General features: G+C 36.9%; 1 long non-coding RNA gene across 2 annotated transcripts in view; it reads left to right on the forward strand.

The window, feature by feature from the left end:
- LOC122062647 overlaps positions 1–16,275 on the forward strand; it is a 42,850-nt gene extending 26,575 nt beyond the window's left edge. The window contains exons 12-20 of one of the 2 annotated variants that reach the window (XR_006135047.1): positions 1,497–1,610; positions 1,739–2,731; positions 2,857–2,944; positions 7,068–7,681; positions 7,805–7,903; positions 8,803–12,207; positions 13,199–15,534; positions 15,680–15,799; positions 15,928–16,275. This is a non-coding gene — a long non-coding RNA (uncharacterized LOC122062647). The remainder of the gene's footprint in view (positions 1–1,496; positions 1,611–1,738; positions 2,732–2,856; positions 2,945–7,067; positions 7,682–7,804; positions 7,904–8,802; positions 12,208–13,198; positions 15,535–15,679; positions 15,800–15,927) is intronic. The other variant, XR_006135044.1, reaches the window with a different exon arrangement.
- Positions 16,276–17,860: the final 1,585 nt, after the last annotated feature.

The following is a 17,860-nucleotide window of genomic DNA, read 5'->3' on the forward strand; positions in this document are numbered from 1 at the left end:
TCGGTGTTAGGTCTTGGAGGACTACTATACCCAGATACGGCGTACTATATTCTGAGAGGGAAAAACATGGTACAACATATTGTACGCATGACTATCGGACAGCATGGGGGCCACGATGATGGTGTGGGATTCTGGGACCATGGATGTCAGGGGCTACTATTTAGGGGTTAGCTGGGGGACCGAGGTTCTTACCAGGACTAACTGACTCCAGCTTCCAGCTAGCTTGTATCTTTGAGGTCGACATACTGGGAAGGGGATGCCACTTATCCTGCTTATAACACTTATACCGATATGTATTGAGACTTAGTAATTAGAATAGATAAATATAAATAATATTGATCATGTGGTTGTGCATCTGTGATATTACTGAGAGTGTATATTGGTTCCATGATGTTGTGTGTGCTTGTATGCACTCCCCTCACTGGGCTTGGGAAGCTTACCCCTCGTTAATTACTATTTTTAGATGGTGGAGCCGGTGCTGAAGTAGGATTAGACTTTGGTGGTGGTTGTGAGGCTCGTGTTTATAAGACACTAGGTTGCTGATGGATTTCATTATTGTTTTTCGGTAATTTTTTTTAATATACGTTGAAGTTATATGTAAGAGGTAAATATTACACCTATGGTTTGTCAACAAATAAATTTGGTATATTTTTAAGTTATCATTTTAATACATCACCAGTGTTATTTATATGATTTTATTAACATACTCTGATCTTAGTTGTGATCTTGATGGCATTTGTGAAATTAAGGTACTGTATCTATGATCCTTGAGGGCTAGGCTGACTAGAAGTGGGTATCCAGTGCCACATACCTTGGCCAAATTTGAGGCAGGGTGTGAGATTCTAACCAGCCACTTTCCTCCTTGTTGCCTCATCTCCTTCCTCCTTGCCACCTTTGAATCAGCCACCTACCCCAACTACCTCATCATTTGTATTATATTTCTTTATATTTTTGCTACGCTCAACATTGTTTAGCTATGTGTTAATTCGTAGACCCTAATTGATTGTATGATTTGTATCATTATTTTTTTTTATATACTTCTGCTTCACAACATTGTTTAGCTATTTGTTTATAGTTGACTCCACCTGAATTTAACATTATAATTCCATCATTAGCAGACTTCAAGTGTATAATAGGTACTTTGCTCATTTATGAGTGAAAATATTTATTTTATTATGCTAGGAGACCCTATTCCTATGCTATAATATTCTGTCTATACTTACCTCTCTCTTACTTATTTCTTATCTTGGTCCGTCCGATAGGTAATTTGAAGAACATATTTATTCTAAACTGTCTCTGACTCAATTATTTCATATCAAGATACAAACAGATAGAAACCCTGCAACATTTTTATAAATATTATTGCTAGACCTTCTTAAGTTACTGAGATTATTTGTCATATAACTTACATGACTTTTAAGTTATTAGGAGTACTTTTCATATAATTGCAGCTCTTTTAATTTATTGAGTGTATGAGATCTGCCACCTCAGCTCAGATGGTGATCGCTCAATCAAAGCTCACGAGTACACATCAACAAGGATGTCAACCAGCCAACCACTAGGAAAAGTCACCGACCACAATATAAAGAAGACTTAAACTAATTTTTAGGGTAAGACACTCAGAACACTCCGAGCTCTGCCTACTATCCCTTTCATTTTTATCAGAATACTGACTTAGGCATTAGAGCCTTCTTCCCAGGGTTACCCTCTGAGCTAATTCCTTATCTATGGTTTGCAGGTTCTAACTGAGCCAGAAACTTCTGCAACATTAGCCGAACACTCGAAGATGAGCACTTTAAAAATTAATTGAATGACGCTTCCACATCTGTCTCGTCTGAAAATCCCAACAGATATGTCTCTAACCTATTACTCATATAATTTCATCACATTTAAATTTAAGTTTATGTATCGGCTTCTATTATTTTGTAGCTCTTAGTCACTAGGGATCATATTCCTACACGCACTTAGTCAATATGAGATTGATTCAGCAAAAATTCTCAAATATTGAGGTTTCTTAGGAAATTTTACTCTTTAGGGTCGAAACTAGAGTAATAATACCAAAACTCAATATATGGTTGAACATTCATCGTAATTGTAATTTTATTATTGAAAATTATAATTTATAAAAAAAGGTTTGACCAAAACATAATGGATCTAGTAATTACAGAGAGTCAGTACTTCACCTAATACAAAAGGGTATCCCACGCCATAAGGACCTCAACTCAAAATCATGTTTTTTATCTGTAATGAAGGTTACGTTTGGTGTGGAATTCTAAATTCATTGTTGACCTGAGATGCATTCCAAGAATACAGCCATATGTAGCCTAAGGTAGCAGAAAGGCTATTTAGTTCCCTCATTTTTCTTACCAATATCTTACATTAGTGGTGCTTATCCATGGCTAGTAAGCTTTCAAATGGTAATCCCTAATCTCAGAAACCCACAGTACAGTTCTAGAATTTCTCTTTACTCTTCATTATTTTATTTTCTATAGTTTGTATTTAAACCCTTATTAGCTTCCCCAACATCTTTTCTGCCTGGTTTATGTTATTGGTTTCATTACTCGATACTTATTGCATAGATTCTTCTGGGGCAGCTGAAGGATGGCCTTGCAGAATTTGAACTCATTTCATCACATGTCGCTCCGATTTCAAGTATAAAATTGGTTACATGTTCTTCAACGTTCCTCGAAAGTGACAGTCATCAGTTCTTTGCTAGAACAGGATCATCTCTGTAAGTTCTTCCTTTATGAAATGTTTCTTCCTCAAATGTTTTTTAAGGACAACTAATATAATGTAAGCCTAAATACCTCCTTAGATTTAACTCTTTTTTTTTTGTCTGCATCATTCTATCTGCAGTGGTGGAGCTTCTCTGACATTGAGGAAGGTGGAGCATTACTTGGTTCAGATAGTTACTGGGGAAGGATGTTGTATACCCTGGGCACTGGTAACATTTTTTCAATTCTTTGCGATACTGATATCGGTGGAAATGTGAGCTATATTGTTGAACTACATCTGATTCATTTATTTCAAAGTTTAACTGGAACAAGTAGGTACAGTGAGCATGCTTAGGGTTAAATTCAATCAGATCTAGTAGGTACAGTGAGCAGGCTTATAAGATTAAATTCTCATCGAGCCCAGAACTAATTTAAGAAACATGTGGATTCTTGACAATATCGAGTTGGAAAACCAATTCTTACTACAGCGAAAAAAAGAAGAAAAGTGTTGAAAATAACCAAATGCTCTATAAATATTCTGAAAAGCAGTAGTACTTTGTGTCTTTGTTTATGGTTATGCGAACTGTAGATGAATTAGGACTCTAGGAGCTTTATCTTCTCCACATCTATCAAAGGGGGTACACCACCACATACTTTGTTTAACAGCCTGGGTTTGTTGTTAAAGTTGTCATGACTCAAAAAGGAAAAAAGAAAAAGGGTAAGGTGGGTGGCTTGGGGGATTAAAGGGAAGGAAATAGGAACTCATGCTCGACTTTAATATTTTCATGCAAATATCGTTGAACTATAAATAATTCATAACTGGAAATATAAAGTAGGTGCAGGTTTTATATGATCAAGAACTTATAACTTTGGTCTGAACAGGTTTTTTCTATTGCATCCCAGATTTATGCATTTATCGCACTGTTAATTTTGGAAGCAATACTGAGTATCTCACACAATGCATTTTCACTTATTCATATCTGTTATATTCTTGAATGGCTTCCATTTTCAGTAGTCTTCCTTCGCTGTCACTAGATAGTCGGTTCAGATTAATGAAATCCAACTGGAACCATTAGGTAAAAGGAATGGATTTGAACAAGGGGGGGGGTTGCACTTAGCCAATGGGAAGGAAGAGATAATGTAGGTAACTTGGAAACTATTTGCATGTGCTCTAATGTTAGTGTGTATGAATGAATAAGAAACTTATATATATTTTCCTATGCATTTGTGACACCCTATGCCCAAACATAGCTGCTTCCCTCTGGTGCCAGATCATAGCAGTGCACTAAGGACAGCTGGGCTGGTTGCTTGGCAAAGGGGCGGTGACACACTGCAGAAATTGCATTAATTTGATGTGGAGCCCACTGCCTTACGGGCCTGGACCAATCAGTCCCATAGGCTGATAGGGCATCTTATACTGGTCTTATAGCACCTAACATGCAAAGCATCAGGTAGGCCCACATAGCAGTATAAAGGATTTATTCAATTTAATTTTAAAAGCCCCAAGCCAAACAGGCCTTAGTGGTTTAAGTTAACCCGTATATAAAGGATTCTATCCTCTCATTTCTCCCATTTCGTCCTACTAAATTCGGTGGAGAAGGAAAGGAGAAGAAGAGAAGAAGAAGAAGAAGAAGAAGAGCAGGAAGAGAAGAATAAGGGCTGCCCAGCTGCTGTCAAAGTCTGTATGGGGCCTGCTGTCTATGGTGTTGCTTTCATGCTGTTGTACCTACATTTTGTGCTGTAAATACAAGCAAAAGGTAAAAGTACCATCCCTATTTTTTCTGTACAGTAGGGTACTTGCATGATCAGAGGTATTAGCAGCCATTTCCCAAGCATGCAGCCACCCAAAATTGGGAATGTGGACTACATGTTTGGGATTTGTGCCGATTCAACCTGCAGAGACTGTAGAGGTATACATGCATGCAGTTCTTTGTAAATTTAGGACTTGGACTTGTCCATAATTTAAATGCACAAGAAAGTATTTTTTGTAATACCATAAATATAATGGCTAAATATCTAAATATAAATTAGAACAAGTATTTAACATAATCCACAAATATATGCACATGAACCTTATAAACGGATGTAAACTAAATAATTTACTCTAACTATTTCCTATTATAGTTATGCGTAAATAAAAACGATAACGCAGTAATATCATAAAAGGGAACAAAAGGAGAAATACCCAAATAAATTAAGTAATTTCACATAATATGAATCAAATACATGGTTAAACACCATAATATGACTTAAATACATGAATACTAAGGCATCCATAGGTCTCTCTAGAATATGACCATACCACCTCAACCGGCTCTCATGGAGCTTATACTGAATTGGTGTGACCCGCACTTAGTCTCTAATTCATACATTAGTTACTTATCCCTCCTAGTCTTTTCGCATATCCCTTGTAACATCCTCATCTCTGCTACACCCAGAGATGAGGGTGTTACGTGTAGTAGAGATGAGAATGTTATATGGGATCCTCATCTCTGGGTGTAATAGAAATTACGATGTTTCATGTGATGTGCGGCAAGACTAGGAGGGATAAATTAAGGAATTGCATGAGAAATAAAGTGGGGCTCGCACTGACTTGGGACAAGTTCCATGAGAGCCAGTTGAGGTGGTATGGTCATATTCCACGTAGACCTATATATGCCATAGTTTAGAAAAGTGACCGAATCCAAATAAAGGGTTCTAAAAGAGGTAGGGGCAGACCTAAAATGACTATCGACAAGTGGTAAGGAAAGATATGCATATGGTAAAGAAAATTGGCTGCTGGACAATGTGCAAATTGAGTGGTATCAGATTGGATACAAATCCTACAACAAGTATTATTGCTAGATCTTTTTAAGTTATTGGGCTTACTTGTTATATAATAATTTGCACGTTTTTAAGTTACTGAGAGTACTTTTCATATTATTTATAGCTCTTTTATGTTATTGAGTGTACTTATCATATATGAGATCTACCACCTTAGCTCCTTTGGTGATCGCTCCATCAAAAGCTCATGAGTCCAAATCAGTAAGGATAACAACCAGCCAGCCAATGGGAAGAGCCACAGACCACTGCATAAAGAAGACTTAAATTGATTTTTATGGTATGACACTCAGAACACTCAGAGCTCGGCCTACTCTCCGTTCTATTTTTATCAGAATACTTAGGCATCGGAGCCTTCTTCCCAGGGTCACCCTCTAGGCCAGTTTCTTATCTATGGTTTGCAAGTTCTAACTGAGCGGTAAACTGCAGTAACATATATTATTTGACTTTTTTAGTTTTGTCTCCATTATGTTATTCCTCAACATCACAGCAAGAGAGCCTTTTATAGAGCTCTAACGAGACTAGTGTAATTGTGGTGTCAAATTTTCACAACTATATAACACACCCAGTAACACCACTCGAAGACAAACACTTTGAAAATTAGCCAAATGAAGCTTCAAGCTCTCCACATCTGTCCCGTTTGAAAATCCTAACAGATATGTCTCTTACCTATCACTCATATAATTTTAAAATATTTAAATTCAAATTTACCTATCGGCTTCTATATTTTTGTGGATGTTAGTCATCATGAATCATACATTCTCTTGGTCAATATGAGAGTGATTAGAACAAAATTCATAAATATTAAGGTTTCTTAAGAATTTTTACTCTTTAGAGTTGAAATTAGCAAAATGATACCGAAACTCAAAATATGTTTGAACTCTTATAGTAATTGCACTTTTCTTATTGAAAACTTATAACTTACAATTTTCTAACTAACCACTTTTCTTCTTGTTGCCTCATCTCCTTTCTCTTTGCCACCTTCTAACCAGCCACTTACCCCAACGACGTCATCGCTTGTATTATATTTCTTTGTATTTTTGCTCCGCTCAATATTGTTTAGCTATGTATTATTTCGTAGACCCTAATTGATTGTATAGTTTGTATAATTTTTTTTTTGTACTTCTATTTCACAACATTGTTTAGTTATTTGTTTATGGTTGACTCTAACTGAATTTAACATTATAATTCCATTATTGGTAGACTTTAAGTGTATGATATGTACTTCTCTCATTTAGGGGTGAAAATATTTATTTTATTGTGCTAGGAGGCCCTATTCGTATACTATAATATTCTGTCTATACTTACCTCTCTTTTACTTATTTCTTATCTTGGTCCATCCGATAGGCAATTGAAGAACATGTTTATTCTAAAATTTATGACTCAACTATTTCATATCAAGATACAAACAAATACAAATTCTGCAATGTTCGTATAAGTATTTTTGCTAGACCTTCTTAATTTACTGAGATTATTTGTCATATAATTTGCACGACTTTTGAGTTACTGAGAGTACTTTTCATATAATTCCAGCTCTTTTAAGTTATTTAGTGTACTTTTCAAATATGAGATCTGCCACCTCAGCTCAGATGGTGATCGCTCAATCAAAAGCTCACGAGTACACATCAGCAAGGTTGCGTTTGGTGTGGATTTTTAAATTCATTGCTGACCTGAGATGCATTCCAAGAATACAACCAAATGCAGCCTAAGGTAGCAGAAAGGCTATTTAGAAATTTGAACACCCTCACTTTATCAGTCTGTAACTGTTCCTTCATTCTTTTTACTAGTATCTTATATTAGTGGTGCTTATCCATGTGGGTAAGCTTTCAAATAGTAATCCCTAATCTCAGAAACCCACAGTAAAGTTCCAGAATTTCTCTTTGCTCTCCATTATTTGTTTTCTATAGTTTATATTTAAACCCTTACCAGCTTCCCCAACGTCTTTTGTGCCTTGTTAATGTTATTGGATCCATTACTCTGATACTTATTGCATAGATTCTTCTGAGGCAGCTAAAGGATGGACTTGTAGAATTTGAACTACTTTCATCACATGTTGTTCCGATATCGAGTTTAAAATTGGTTACATGTTCTTCAGCATTCCTCGGAAGTGACAGTCATCAGTTCTTTGCTATAATAGGATCATCTCTGTAAGTTATTCCTTTATGAAATGTTTCTTCCTCAAATGTTTTTTAAGGACGGCTAATATAATGTAAGCCTAAATACCTCCTTACATTTAACTTCTTTTTTTTTCTGCATCATTCTATTAGCAGTGGTGGAGCTTCTCTGGCATTGAGGAAGGTACTGCGCTTCTCCGGCATTGAGGAAGGTGGAGTATTACTCGGTTCAGATAGTTACTGGAGAAGGATGTTGTATGTTCCGGGCACTAGTAACATTTTTTCAATTCTTTGTGATACTAATATCGGTGGAACTGTGAGCTATATTGTTGAACTACATATGATTCATTTGTTTCAAAGTTTAACTGGAACTAATAGGTAAAGTGAGCATGCTTATAGGGTTAAATTCAATTAGATCTAGTAGGTACAGTGAGCAGGCTTATAAGATTAAATTCTCACCAAGCCCATAACTGATTTAGGAAACATGTGGATTCTTGAAAATCTCGAGTTGGAAAATCTATTCTTACTAAAGGGAAAAAAAGAAGAAAAGAGTTGAAAAGAACCAAATGCTCTATAAATATTCAGAAAAGCAATAGTATGTTGTGTCTATGTTTGTGTTTATGCGAAGTGTAGAGGAACCAGGACTCTAGGAGCTTTATCTTCTCCACATCTATCAAAAGGGGTACACCACCACATACTGTGTTTAACAATGGGCTTGAAATAAATTCCATTTTCTCTATTTGTTATAGTATGTCACTGGTTACTGACTTAACATCTTGGGTTTGTTGTTAAAGTTGTCATAACTCAAAAAGGAAAAAAGAAAAAGGGTTGGGGGGTGGCTTGGTCACTAAAGGGAATATTTTCATACAAATATTGTTGAACTATAAATAACTCATAACTGGAAATATAAACTAGGTGCAGGTTTTATATGATCAAGAAATTATTACTTTGGTCTGAACAGGTTTTTTCTATTGAATCCCAGATTTATGCATTTATCCCACTGTTAATTTTGGAAGCAATTTTAGCATCTCACACAATTCTTTATCGCTAATTCATATATGCTGTTTTCTTGAATGGTTTCCATTTTCAATAGTCTTCCTTTGCTGTCACTAGATAGTCAGTTCAGATTAATGAAATCCAACTGGAAACCTTAGGTAAAGGGAATGGATTTGAACAAGGGGGGTTGCACTATGCCCATGGGATGGAAGAGATAATGCAGGTAACTTGGAAACTATTTGCATGTGCTCTAATGTTAGTGTGTATGAATAAATAGGAAACTTATATTTATTTACCTATGTATTTGTGACACCCTGTGTCCAAAAACAGCTGCTTGCCTTGGGTGCCAGATCATAGCAATGCACTAAGGACAGTTGGGCTGGTTGCTTGGCAAAGGGGTGGTGATGAACTGTAGAAATTGCATTAATTTGATGTGGGGCCCACTGCCTTACGAGCATTGACCAATCAGTCCCATAGGCTGATAGGGCATCGTATACTAGTCTTATAGCACCTGACATGCAAAGCATCAGGTAGGCCCACATAGCAGTATAAAGGATTTATTCAATTTAATTTTAAAAGCCCCCAAGCCAAATAGGCCCAATTGGTTTAAGTTAACCAGTATATAAAAGATTCTATCCTCTCATGTCTCCCATTTCATCCTACTAAATTCGGTGGAGAAGGAAAGGAGAAGAGGAGTAGAAGAAGAAGAAGAACAGGAAGAGAAGAATAAGGGCTGCCCAGCTACTGTCCAAGTCTGTATGGGGGCTGCTGTGTATGGTGCTGCTTTCATGCTGTTGTACCTACATTTTGTGCTGTAAATACAAGCAAAAGGTAAGAGTACCATCCCTATTTTTGCAGTACAGTAGGGTACTTGCATGGTCATAGGTATTAACAACCATTTCCTAAGCATGTAGCCACCCAAAATTGGGAATTGTGGACTGCATCTTTGGGATTTGTGCTGATTCAACCTGCAGAGACTGTAGAGGTATACATGCATGCAATTCTCTATAAATTTAGGACTTGGACTTGTCTCCACAGCAACCTATAAATGGGTTTTTTGTTTTGTATGCATGGGATTTTCATCCCCGAGCTAGAAACCCAATTTCAGAGATGAAATGAGTGTTGTAGACATGCTAGATTTGTAAATTGAGTAGGGTTCAGACCTATACTTCATCTTTTCAGTCGCCCAAAAATTGGTTATAAACTTTAAAAGTGTGGGAATACCAACCCAGAGCTGGGATTTCCATCCCAAAGAAGAAATTAGAGAAATAGAGGGGGGTTTAGAGACTAATGTAGGACTAGATTTGATACCAAAACTAGACCCAAAACTCCAGGAACTTGTAATCCAAAGAACAAACCAAGTACCCAATGTACTAGCAACAACAAATCAGAAAAACATTAATAATTCAGCAGTCCATCGATCCAGACCATCATTATTGATTAGGACAGAACAGTAGTAATTAAATAAACATAAACAGGAACTTCAGATGACTCTTAGAGGTTCAAATCAGCAGTAATAATGATCCACAGTCTTAAGACAATAGTATAACATCAGTCACAGCAGGAACATGGAGATTTTGAATATCTCACTAATGGCTAACAGAAACAGCCCAAGTTTGGATCGATCCTTAGTGGAGTATGGGAGAACAATCAATAAAAATTTGAGAGCAAACTGACGGCAGGAACTAATACCAATAGTAGAGGTCGATTGCTATTTCAACAGGGATTTCTGACAGAACTTGAAATAATAAATACCTGGATTGTTGGCAGTAGTAGACCTTGAGAATAAAAGAAGAAAACACGTAGAAGAACCACCCGGGCTTCACACTGCAAGGCGTCAACCTGAGATAACCTTGAGAGTACTTTTCATATTATTTGAAGCTCTTTTAAGTTATTGAGTGTACTTGTCATATATAAGATCTACCACCTAAGCTCATATGGTGATCGCTCCATCAAAAGCTCACGAGTCCAAATCAGCAAGGATATCAACCAGCCAGCCGATGGGAAGAGTCACAGACCACTATATAAGAAGACTTAAACTGATTTTTAGGGTACGACACTCAGAACACTCAAAGCTCAGCCTACTCTCCATTATATTTTTATCAGAATACTAATTTAGGCATCGGAGCCTTCTTCCCAGGGTCACCCTTCGGGCCAGTTTTTTATCTATGGTTTGTAGGTTCTAACTAAGCGGTAAACTGTGGTAATATGTATTATTTGGATTTTCTGGTTTTGTCTCCATTATGTTCTTCGTCAACATCGCAGAAAAAGAGTCTCTTATAGAACTCCAACCAGACTAGTGCAATTGTGGTGTCAAATCTTCACAACTATATAACACACCCAGCAACACCACTCGAAGACGAACACTTTGAAAATTAGCCGAATGACGCTTCAAGCTCTCCACATCTATCTCGGTTGTAAATTCCAAAAGATATATCTCTTACCTATAACTCATACAATTCTAAAATATTTAAATTTAAGTTTATCTATCGACTTTTATTTTTTGTGGCTTTTAGTCTTCAGGAATCATATACCTACATGCACTTGGTCAATATAAGAGTGATTAGGCCAAATTTCACAAATATTGAGGTTTCCTAAGAATTTTTACTCTTTGGAGTTGTTATTAGTGAGATGATACCGAAACTCAAAATATATTTGAACTTTCATTGTAATTGCAATTTTCTTATTGAAAACTTACAACTTATACAAGGAGGAAGGAGATGAGCTTCATCTCCTTCCTCGATTTAAAAACCCAGGTATAGTTGGGTTTAAAAACCCCTTAGTCCTAGAGGTGAAAATTAACTTAGAAATATAAAGGGATAAAAGTAAATGTAGAAACTATAGATGCATAGTTGAACAGTTGCGTATAATTAGGTATAGCTGTTTAGAATGGGAGACAGGCAAAGGAGATGAATGGGTACTAGATCTAGGTGGCTTACATGTGCGGGGAAGGTCCCACATAAGGTGAAATATCTTAGGCAGAATGCCTAGAAAATTGAATTTTTTTTCCCTGTGGGCCCCAATACTTTGTAAGGTTATTTTACCCATTCCCACCATGGATTAAGGCATGATCAAGGGTTCTAATGCAGTTGGTTTCATGTTGAAACCTATTTTCTTTGAAAAGTTATTTAAGTTTAAAAGAGGGGAAAAGAGATTTTTATAAAAATACTTTTGGCAATAGATTTTTTTTATAAAAGTACTTTTGCCAAACAGAACCTAAGGTCTGTTTAGCTTATAAACAGAGAAAGGTTGACCGTTTCTCTCTTTCTTTTGTTGCTGAGAATACAAGAACTAGAGAGAAGAAAACAAAAGGAAGAGAAGAAGGAAGAAGGACAGATTGAAGCTACTACAGCGCAACTGCTATTGCCCTGCTGCTGCAACTGTTGCTGGAATTGTTGCTGCTGTTACTGCTTGCGGCTGCTACTGTTGTGCACACCAGTGCACTGGTGATGCTGCGTCTGCTACTCCTAGGTGTTGCTATGTTGCTGCCATATTTGGGAGCTGGAACATAGGTCATACGACTGATGGTGGACCCTCCTGCTCACCCGAAACTTGTCGGGAAGGTAAACTCTAACCCTAAATTATGAATTTAATTAAAATAGGAGTCGGTTAAGGGTACGAGAGTACAGAAGTGAAATAAAAGGTAGGGAATTGCTTGTGAGCACTTAATACAGTCTCCTACAGCAAAAGCCCCAACTGTGAATCCCAAATTGGAACCCGAATGGCTATTGGACTGTCCCAGAAATCCTAAATCATAGGGCTTTTCATAATTGAATGAATTTGGATGAAATTGATGGTGGGAATTGCCCACACATGACTCCAATATTGCCCAGGGATAGACAATATAATTAATAGACATACTTAGGGAGTAAATTGAGTTAAATTGAGACCCAATTTGAAATGAGAAATTGACTAGTTGGGTGTAGAAAATTCATTTGGAAGGGGTTGGATACATTACAGCTATTGGGAACTGCTTGGCATAGTTCTACTAAGAGAGGCAGTGCTGGTAGGCTGTAAATGGCCTACACTGCCAGGGGGAACCGGCTAACCAGTTTGGACCTGACAGAATATGGATGTTAGGGAATTGTGAAGGTTGTTACAGGTATACTCCAATCTGCCTAGTAATGGTTAGACCATGTGAGGGCATGCCCTATGACCTAAGAAGAGAAAGTAAATGTTATGGAACATAATGGGTTGTGAAATTCCAGTAGTGCCCATCTATGCTTGGAAATCTTATTCAAGTACACTCATGCATGAAGGGCAATACAGATATATCTAGTTAAGTGAGTATGGGCTAAATACTTGTGAGTCTATTCTAATGGATTAAAAATCAGCTTTAAGACTATGTGGGTTATATGATAGACCTACATAGACCTAAGGAGATGAATTGGAATATTAGTTTGTTACTTGAAAAGGAATACTGACTTGAGGTTAATGTGTTTCTTATCAACTGACTATGGGTTCTGATATTGGAATCCAACTAAGGGTTAAAAAATAAATAATGTAAATGATTATTAAAAGTAAAACTAAATTTAATGAAAATTTATCAATTAGGAACCTTAAATGTACCCGGTAAGGATATGTGTGATCGGGAATTCAGAGAAAGGACACCAAATTCAGGAAAACCAAGTGAGTAGGTGTTTGTTTTATTTTACGGAGTGTTTCATATATACTTTGATGTTTACCTACTCATGTGGAATGATTACCATGTTATGGATTTATTTTATATAAAATTATATATTTCACATGTTGAATGTTGTTACCGACTTTCATATGATCGAGGTTTTATGGATGTGTAGTATATTAGTTGTGTGGTGATGGTTGTAATATTGATGGTCTAAGGCATGGTGTGGCCAAGGTTCTTTTTGGTACTGTGGGCTCAAAGCTCAGTGTTACAGTTGTGACCACGGATATGTGATTGGATGTTATAGATATTATGAATGCTATGGATGCATGTAGGTGCATATAATTAGGATCACATCCCAGTGCAATAACCCCTTGCCAATAGGTGGTAAGGTATTGGTTAATACCACTCAGTGGTAGGTCGCGGAGGACTACTACACCCGGATACGACGTACTATATTCTGAGAGGGTATAGCATAGTACGATGTACTATACGCAAGACTGTTGGACTGCATGGGGGGCCCAATAACGGTGTGGGAATTTGAGACAATGGATGTCAGAGATTACTATTTAGGGGTTGGTTTGGGGACCGAGGTTCTTACCGAGACTGGCTAACTCCTACTTGTAGCTAGCTTGTATCTCCAAGGCCCGACGTACAGGGAAGGGGATGCCACTTATGCTGCTTATAGCACTTATACCCATACGTATTGAGACTTAGTAATTAGAATGGATAAATATAAATAATATGGATCATATGGTTGTGCATCTATGATATTACTGAGAGTGTGTGTTCGTTCCATGATGTTGTGTGTACTTATATCCACACCCCTCACTGGGCTTGGGAAGCTCACCCCTCATTGATTACTATTTTAAGATGGTGGAACCTACACTGAAGCAGGATCGGACTTTGATGACGATTGAGAGGCTCGTGTCTATGAGACACAGGGTTGCTGATGGATTTCATTATTGTTATTTGGTAATTTCTTTTAATGTATATTGGTGTGATATGTAAGAGGTAAATATTGCAATTGTGGGTTGTCAACAAATAAATTTGGTATATTTGTAAGTTATCATTTTAGTACGTCTTTTTTTTTATAAAAGGTGATAGAATTAATAAGGAAAAAGGAAATACAACCAATAAAGGGCACAAAGAAAAACAAGCATGAAACCTCTAAGGACGCCTTCAAACTCCACCTTCGGCATGGCCATCAGCAGAAAAAGAAAGCACAACCCTATGGGAATCAGAATCTATGCCTGCTAATAGCATCATTCATTAAATCTTCTAAAACATGACTAGGAAAGAACTAGAGTATTCAGAAATCTTAGACTTTGATGCCTTCTTCACCAAAAAGTCAACCATTGTATTACCCTCCCTGGAAGCAGTGGGTGATCTTCCATGGAATGGATTCTAAGAAAGGTAGGGCAAACATCCATTTTTGAAGAGCAAACCACGGGATATGATGCTTCTGAACCGCAGCCACCACTGCTGCCGAGTCTGACACTATCCACAGCCCCTTTGCATTCATATCCTTGGCTAACAAGATCGTTTTATATGCTAAGTTTGACTCGATCATTTTAGTACATCACCAGTGTTATTTATATGATTTTATTAGCGTACTCTGATCTTAGTTGTGATCTTGATGGATTTTGTAAAATTAAGGTACTGCATCTGTGATTCTAAAGGGTTAGGTTGACTGAATATGGGTATCCAGTGCTGTATACCTTGGTCAAATTTGAGGTACGGTGTGACATTTGAATCAGTCACTTTCCTTCTTGTTGCCCCATCTCCTTCCTCCTTGCCACCTTCTAACCAGCCACCTACCCCAACTACCTTGTCGCTTGTATTGTATTTCATTGTATTTTTGCTCCACTCAACATTGTTTAGCTATGTGTTAATTCATATACCCTAATTAATTGTATGGTTTGTACCATTATTTTATTTTCTGTACTTTTGCTTCACAAATTTGTTTAGCCCATTGTTTATGGTTGACTCTACCCGAATTTAACATTATAATTCCATCATTGGTAGACTACAAGTGTATGATATGTACTTCGCTCGTTTAGGGTTGAAAATATTTGTTCTATTATGTTAGGATGCCCTATTTATATGCTACAATATTCTATCTATCCTTACCTCTCTCTTACTTTTTTCTTATCTTGATTTGTCCGATAGGCAATTTGAAGAACATGTTTGTTCTAAACTGTCTCTGACTCAACTATTTCATATCAAGATACAAACAGATATAAATCCTGCAACGTTCTTATAAGTATTATTGCTAGACCATCTTAAGTTACTAAGATTATTTGTCATATAATTTGCATGATTTTTAAGTTACTGAGAGTACTTTTCATATAATTGTAGCTCTTTTAAGTTTTGAGTGTACTTTTCATATATGATATCTGCCACCTCAGCTCGGATGGTGATTGCTCAATCAAAAGCTCACGAGTACACATCAGCAAGGATGGCAACCAACTAACCAATAAAAAGAGTCACAGACCACTGTATAAAGAAGACTTAAACTGATTTTTAGGGTAAGACACTCAGAACACTTTGAGCTCTGCCTACTCTCCATTTCATTTTTTTCAGAATACTGACTTATGCATCGAAGCCTTCTTCCTAGGGTTACCCTTCGAGCTAATTTCTTATATGTCGTTTGCAGGTTCTAACTGAGCGGAAAACTTCTGCAATATTAGCCGAATACTCGAAGATGAGCACTTTGAAAATTAACTGAACGACGCTTCCAGCTCTCCACATGTCTCATTTGAAAATCCTAATAGATATATCTCTAACCTATTGTTCATACAATTTCATCATATTTAAATTTAAGTTTATGTATCGGCTTCTATTATTTTGTGGCTCTTAGTCGTCAAGGATCATATACCTACACGCACTTGCTCAACATGAGTATGATTCAGTAAAAATTGTCAAATATTGAAGTTTCTTAGGAAATTTTACTCTTTAGAGTCAAAACTAGCGTAATGATACCGAAACTCAATATATGGTTGAATATTCATCGTAATTACAATTTTATTATTAAAAATTATAATTTATAAAAAAGGTTTGACTGAAACATAATGGATCTAGTAATTACAGAGAGTCAGTGCATCACCTAATACAAAAGGGCATCCCATGCCATAAGGACCTCAACTCAAAATCATGGTAAAGAGGGTGAACCAAACAACTTTGAAAGTGTTTGGAATCATTAGTTTTTTATTAGTAATGAAGGTTACGTTTGGTGTGGATTTTTAAATTCATTACTGACCTGAGATGCATTCCAAGAATACAACCAAACACAGCCTAAGGTAGCAGAAAGGCTGTTCAAAAATTTGAACACCCTCACCTTATCAGTCTGTAACCAGTCCCTTTATTCTTCTTACCAGTATCTTACATTAGTGGTGCTTATATATGGAAGGTAAGCTTTCAAATGGTAATCCCTAATCTCAAAAACCCACAGTACAGTTCCAGAATTTCTCTTTGTTCTCCATTATTTGTTTTCTAAAGTTTATATTTAAACCCTTACCAGCTTCCCCAACGTCTTTTTTGCCTTATTTATATTATTGGTTTCTGTTAGTAAACCCAAGATTTGTAACCAGTAACTTGAGAGAGTAAGAGAAGAGAGAAAGAGAAGAAGAAGAGAAGAGAGACTGCAAGAGGGGAGCAGCCAAAATGTTTTTCCCAGTCCCCCGTACCATCAATATTTATTAACACCCAAAGTAGTACAATCAAACTAGGAAACTAAGTCTTTGTACCACAAGCAAAATAAAATAGGAAGTCTATCCTAATTTGTAAGTAGAGATCTATCCTAACCAGGGAAAGAAATAAACTGAAGAAGGAAGATAAAACTCATCCACGATAGGGACACTCCCCATATCGTGATACATATTTTACCTCTCCCCCTCAAGGAAGGTAAAACTCATCCAATCATTCACATCATAAAGTCAATAGCATCAAAGGCGGAACCGGCTAACCAGTTCTACTAAGAGAGGCAGTGCTGGTAGGCTGTAAATGGCCTACACTGCCAGGGGGAACCGGCTAACCAGTTTGGACCTGACAGAATATGGATGTTAGGGAACCGGCTAACCAGTTCTACTAAGAGAGGCAGTGCTGGTAGGCTGTAAATGGCCTACACTGCCAGGGGGAACCGGCTAACCAGTTTGGACCTGACAGAATATGGATGTTAGGGAATTGTGAAGGTTGTACAGGTATACTCCAATCTGCCTAGTAATGGTTAGACCATATGAGGGCATGCCCTATGACCTAAGAAGAGAAAGTAAATGTTATGGAACATAATGGGTTGTGAAATTCCAGTAGTGCCCATCTATGCTTGGAAATCTTATTCAAGTACACTCATGCATGAAGGGCAATACAGATATATCTAGTTAAGTGAGTATGGGCTAAATACCTGTGAGTCTATTCTAATGGATTAAAAATCAGCTTTAAGACTATGTGGGTTACATGATAGACCTATATGGACCTAGGAAGATGAATTAGAATATTAGTTTGTCAGTTGAAAAGGAATACTGACTTGAGGTTAATGTGTTTCTTATCAACTGACTATAATTTCCAATATTGGAATCAAACTATGGGTTAAA

Source organism: Macadamia integrifolia, chromosome 2, assembly GCF_013358625.1.
Source record: "Macadamia integrifolia cultivar HAES 741 chromosome 2, SCU_Mint_v3, whole genome shotgun sequence".
Classification (NCBI taxonomy): Eukaryota; Viridiplantae; Streptophyta; class Magnoliopsida; order Proteales; family Proteaceae; genus Macadamia; species Macadamia integrifolia.